Here is a 6340-nt window from a genome sequence, read left to right on the forward strand (position 1 = left end):
CCCAGGCAGGGGTCTGCCCTCCGGTGGGATCCACCTCCAGGGAGGCTGCCCCGGGGAATCCCATCGGCGGGGCTGAGCTGCTCCCCAGGCTCGGGGTCTGCCACTGGGGTCGGGGGGTGAGGGGCTCTGGGGACAGCCCAGCCCCTCCAGAGCAGAGCCCCCTCCCCGGGCTGTCCTGCCAGAGCCAGGGGGAGACATGGGACTTCATCCGGGGTGGCATTTGTCCAGCAGCAGGACTCTGCGGGGGGGCTGCGGGCCCACCCCGGGGGTCACCTCGTCCCTCTGGCTCCCGAGGGCCGGTGCTGGGTGCAGCCCTGCCAACGCTCGCCCCGGGGGAGCACCCGAGCCCCCCAGCTGGCCCTTGAACCCAGGAGCTTGTCCCAGGTGGATTCTGTCCTGCGGTATGTCCCCTGGGCTCCTGCACCGGCAACTGCTGGTGGGGTGACACAGCCGGTGGCCAGGGAGAAATACGCTGTCAGTCAGTCTAGCCGGGGGCAGGGGGGGCCTGAAGACCCCACTGAGGGGAGCATGACTGATTCTGGTGGGAGGCCTGTCCTGTGGCCAAGGCCACATGGACAGCCAAAGGGCTGCAGGCGCCGGGGGGCCTCGTGTGAGCGCATGACAGCACCGATGAGACGGATTGCTGCGGCGGGGAGGGTGCAGGGGGCTGCATTAACGGTGCCTGTCACAGTGGACAGAAACAGCAAGGCAGCCGGGCAAAGTGATCCTGCTCCGTCCGACTTCCACAGCACTAAATGAAACGGTGCTGCCATCCCTGCTGGCACGCAGAAATAGCAGGAGGGGACCTGGGAGGGGGCGGGGGGGGGGCAGGAAATCTAAAAGTGAAGTTTTGCAATCGCAACTAATCCCACCAGGGAAACATAACTGCAGAGTGAGCAGCAAGCACCCTGCGAGGAAGCAGCACCACGTCCCCAGGCCTGCCGCTGCCACTCCACGGCCACAGGGTCAGAGCTGAGCTCGGGCAGGCAGGTGCTGCGTGCGCGCTTGCACCTGCACCCCGGTGGTGGAGCATTCCCCCTTCCCCGGGGGGGCGAGGAAGTGGTGCAGAGCCTGCCCCTTCCCACCCTCCCTGCTGCTCACCCGGCAGAAGTGCTGATCCAGGTCTCCTGAAGGCGAATCTCTGGCCCTGGCTGGTGGGATCCAGGCGCTGGGGACAATCCTGCTGGCCTCCTGACTACCAAGCTGTTAGTAAGATAACGATGAGAGGAAAAGAGCTGAATAAGGTTTTGGGTGGGGATGGGTGATTCTAGGGGTAAATATGGGTGGGTTGCTCAGTGAGGTCAGGAGGAGGGGGGACAGGCCACTGCAGCCTGCGAATGTTTGGAGAAGGTAATCCCCTAGCTGGGGTGGTGTTTGCTAAGGGTGGCACAAAAAGGTACAATGAGGAGAAATGGGATTCAGTGCATGTGAAGGGCGTGTTTAGGGAGACCCCCAAACTCTCCCTGATGTTTGATTTGTAAAATAGATCGCCCAGCCCGCTGGCTGTGAAGAGCAGAGAGAGCTGGCCTTTACCCCTCCCCTCCATCCCACAGCGGGGAACTGGGACCTTCTCCCTGTGTCCCTCCATCCTGGTTGTCACCCAGAATGCTGGGACCCCTCCCAGCCCTGTGGTCGAGTGAGAGCAGCTCCTGGATCTCAAATACTCCTCAGCTGCCCTCCCCTCCTCTTCACCCACACAAGAAGGAAGGTGGACGCGTCCCCTGCATCCTGGGGACAAGGAGGGAGAAGAGGTGCTCTCGCGGTTCATTCTGGGAAGAGAAGTCCTCACCTGCCAGTCCCAGGGATCTCTGACACCTCCGAAGGGACAGCTCTCCCCCAGGGAAAAAGCACCACAGACACCTTGCTCCTCCAACCCAGCACCGGCTGCCACGACACGTCCACAACTGCCCAAGTTGTTTGGACAACAGGCTGTCGGTGGGGCGCACACGTGGGCCCAGCGTGCTCACACAAACCCACTGCTCTTGGTTGAAAGCAGCACGAAATCTGTGGCGCTGGCATGTGGGAATCACCAGATGGGTCTGTTCCACATCAGCTGGCAAATAATTTCAGCCCACAAGTGGATTCCAAGCATGGCCCCCGGTGACTCTCCTCACCCTCCCCTATTACCACCTGAATTATCTGGCCTCCCTGCCCCACCCCAGGGAAGGTGGGTGGCCAAGAGCAGGGCATGCAAGCCATGCTAAGGCTTCACTCGTGCCTAAAAGTGTAGGAGATGCAGGCAGGACGCCCCAATGCGTGGCAGGGGACAGTGCCCAGCAGGTGGCTGCTCTTGACACTGAACACTGGCAACAGGTAAGTGGCCACCTGTGCAAAAAGCACAGGGCAGCCTTCTGCTGTGCCTGGCGTGTGGCCACGTTGTTGCTATTTCGACCAGCCCAGAAATTTAACAACCTTTAAAGTCTTCAGTTTCTTCAAAGATTAAACACACTGTTGAGAACACTCCTCTGCTGGCTCCGAGCTGGAGGTGGAGTCGGGTCTCTTTGAAGCTGAGCGAGTGCCTCTTGTCCCCAGGGCTGCAGGATGGAGCTGGACAGGGTCTATCAGTGCAATGTCAGCTCCAACTCCTGATTCAGCCGTGCCCCGGAACACCCAGTAATGCAGGCTTACTTTTGAAGGCAGGCTGAACCCTGATCCTCTGGCTTCGGCTCACCCAGCAGCAGATCATGCTCTTGTTTGAATATAACTACTGCGGCAGAGGAGTCTGCCCCACTTCTTCCTGGGAAGGAGGGATGTGTTACTAGCATGGGAAAATTTGCCCTCCTTTACAGTAATTACATGTAATAACATCTTGCATGTCCCCTGTCATCCTACAGCGCTGCTGGTGCCATATCCAGATGAGACGCTCAGAAAACGCAGCTACCACCGGAACAGAGCAACACGACTTGTTTACAAGAGAGATCAGTACTGCTCGGCAGTGGAGGACAGGAGGAAGGGGAGGCTGCTGTCGCCAGGTCCAGCGCAGGCGGTTCAGAGAGATGGCCTGCATTGTTCTAAATCAGGATAACGAGGCACTTCCGCAGCCCCTTTCCTCTGGGAATCCCAACAGGTTGTTGTCTTCCCCCTGCACGAGGGGAAGCGTGGCACCAGGGGGGTGAACCGACTCATCTGTCGGACGCCAGTGTTAAAAGGGTGGGGGGAAGCTGGGGCTGCCAGAGCTTTTCAGCCCTAATGCGAAGATGCCACGCAAAAAAGCAAGTCCACAGTCCACACCGACACCTTCCCAGAGCAGCGTCTGGCAGCTCCACATGCTCGCCATGGCATTGAGTCAGAGGAAAGCGAGACATCTGCCTCCTGCCCACTGCCTGCTGTGCCCAGCTCTCCCGTGCCTACCCTGCACACCGGCCCACTGTTAGCCTTTGACGTCTGACCTCGCTGCATGCCATCGCACTCCTGAACTGTCAAATTCCTATTACACCTTTTGCTCAAATGTGCAAATGTTTTAATTTTTAATTAATAATATATTTTGTTACATTTTTTTACATTATTTACAACAAAATAAATAAAAAAAAATTACTGAAGCGTGCACAGAAATTAATAAATTTTTTTTACATTTTTTTACATTACTTACAACAAAATAAATTAAAAAAATAAATGACTGAAGTGTGCAGAGAAATCTCCTTCCCTCCCAGCCCTGCCGTGATCTACCACTACTTACAACCTCGTCTTCCTCTCCACCTCTAGCTCTTTTCCCAGCCATGGACCCCTGCCTTCATCCTTCCCCTTCTGTGACAGCTGCAGCAAAGTGTGAGCTACCTCCCAAGAACAGGGCAACAGAGGCGGCTCCTTTGCTGCAGTGTAGCAACAAAAGCAAAAGGGGACCTCACTGGAAAACAGTCATGGCTGTCAGTGAGACCCAAGGCGGGAATTTCCATTCTCCTAAAGAAACCAGCTAAGAATCTGCTGTTTTGCAGCCTTGGGAAGACATGACTTGTCCTGTGGGGAGGCCTCTCTTCCCTCTTCAGAGAGAGCCTGGATAACCAGCGCACATTTAGGCTACCTCCAGGCTAAGCTACCTTCCCTTCTCCTCCCCAGTGAATCCCACCAGGAGATAAACCTGGCTTGACATACCTGATCCACTGAGTCACTGAGGGCTGTGCCCAGCAGCCCACCAAGGACAGGTGCCAGAGTCCCCACCTCAGTAATGCAGGGGCTGTGCCTCAGGTAACCAGCTTCTGAACACCAGAAGGTGGACAGAAGGGTTCACGGTCCTACATGTTTTGCTGGGGTGGCAGCGAGAGCTACTGTCACATTCTTTTCAGCCAGCAGATTCTGGCAGCAAATATGGTCACCAGTCTTTAACGAGAGGGGTCAACGGAACAAAAAGCTATCAGTGCTTTTTCCAGCATAGATTGTTTGGCTTTGGGTACTAGTAAAAGTTACATTCATAAAAGGCCTCTTTTGTGCATCTACAGTGGGGGTGTTTGCTGGTATTGCCAGATCAAATCTCAGTGAATTTTAGGGGCAGACAAGGCTATTGGCGAGGAGGGAGAGGCAGCACACGCAGCTGCCGGGGGTGCAGCGGAGAAGTGGGCTTTGCGTGACAGGGATTAGCACTGTTGCCGCTGTGAAATACTAAAACAGCCTGAAAGCAAGGGGCCTGTTGTCTGCGCGGGGCCCAGGGTGGTGTGTCGCTGCCCGAAAGCAGTTCCATGGCCCTGCTAGGGCAGTGTGCCCTCCAGACAGACTGAGCCTGACTCACAGGCAGTCCATCCCACCGGCAGGCCTGCAGGCTTTTCCACCACCCTGTGCCCACTGCGTGCTCTGTCCTAGTCCCAGGAAATGTGGCTGACACCCTTTCCCACAGCCGCCACTGGGGCTCCGGTCCCACTCACTGTCACAGGACACACCAGGCTGTCCATGGGGTGACTGTTCCAGGCTCTGCAAGGCATCGGCATCCCATTAGCAGAGGAGTATCTGTGCCACATTCCACCTAAAAAACACTTTCTGTAGGCCAGGGAAGCTCACATGGCAAGGGTGGACTCTGGCCTTGCACAGGAGCACACGTGGGAGCTGTTTTGCACAGCGTGAGCCTAACTAATGCCTCCAGAGCTGAGGGACTTTGTCCCTCCTGTCATCTATCAGCTCAAGAGCCCATGGGGCCTCCAAACCCCCTGTGCTCTCCACCAGGGGTGCAGGGTGTGTGCTCCCCCTTCACCCAAGGAGGTGGCTGCAGCAACCAGCTCTCTGTTCCTCCTCCAGATAGAAGAGCCGCCGGTCACCCTGAGCATGTCCCAGGACAGGGAGAGACATTGGGTTGCTTGCCCTTTTATCAGCCCAGCCTCTGGGATGACCTCAGGAGTGGGAAGAGGGACACAAAAGGGAGGGAAGAGCCCAGTTCTGCCTTGGTCTCCTCCCTGGGGTGGACAAGCAAATGCAGCTCTTTCCTCCACAGCTTGAGCAAGGTGACCGGGTGAACGCCTTGGCCTCTGCTCCTAGCCTGGGAGGGGATTTCTCAAGCCACATGAAAGGGAGGAGAGGAGACGCCAGGCATTTCTCCCCTCTTGATGACTGGTGCTTCTGGTGAAGAAAAGTGAGGGCAGGTGTTCTGTTTCCCTTTGCAGCAGGGCTGCAGAGGCACAGGGGATGGGAGTGGGTTCTGTCCCCGAGCCAGCACCAAAGATTCAGGCTTTCCAGTAGTTGGGACATTGCCTCTCATCTGCTGATTGCGAGGGTAAGTCCTCTGAATCAGCACCTTGGGATTTTGTAATTTCACTTCACTCTGCCTCTGTGTCTTTCCTTTGACATCTCTGCCCCACCTGGCTGACCAGGCTGGGAGGTGATTTCCACTGCTGATGTCCCTCCACCTGCAGGCTCCCTGTCAGAGCATCTGCTTGCACCACAGCCTTGGCTGGAGAGGAAGGGGGTTTCTTCTCAGCTTTGCTTTTGATCCCTGCTCAATAAACTCCCCTTCTCCTTACTCTGCTGTCTCAGCGTGGCTGGGGCACGACAGAAAATATTACTCAGTAGAGTGGAAGTCAAGACAGCCCACCATGTCCCAGGGCCAGTTATGTCTCTTCTGTAGGGTTGCAGAGGTCTTCTCTGAAGCTGAAAGTGCTTCCCATGGGGAATTTTCCAGGGACGGGACCAAGGGTGCAGGGGCTGACATAGACCCGCAGGTGGATCACCAGGCTGGGGTTGGATTTAAAAACATGACGCAGAGGTAGCTGGGTTCTGGAATCGGCAGGCAGACCCCTCAGTCAGCATCTGGATCCATCTGCTCCCGGTGAATTTAAGCTTTCCAACTGACAGCTCGGATCACTGTAATTCCAAAAGATTGTGAGGGGTGAGGGAGGAAACATCTCTATTTTTCTTCTATTTT

At 56.3% G+C, this 6340-nt stretch overlaps 1 protein-coding gene across 1 annotated transcript in view; it reads right to left on the reverse strand.

Annotated features, from left to right (window-relative positions):
* CTNND1 (catenin delta 1) overlaps nucleotides 1-1120 on the reverse strand; it is a 32674-nt gene extending 31554 nt beyond the window's left edge. The window contains exon 1 of the mRNA XM_056354743.1: nucleotides 1102-1120. The gene's annotated coding sequence lies outside the window, so the exon portion shown is untranslated. The remainder of the gene's footprint in view (nucleotides 1-1101) is intronic.
* Nucleotides 1121-6340: the final 5220 nt, after the last annotated feature.

This window comes from Falco biarmicus, chromosome 10 (assembly GCF_023638135.1).
Source record: "Falco biarmicus isolate bFalBia1 chromosome 10, bFalBia1.pri, whole genome shotgun sequence".
Taxonomy (NCBI): Eukaryota; Metazoa; Chordata; class Aves; order Falconiformes; family Falconidae; genus Falco; species Falco biarmicus.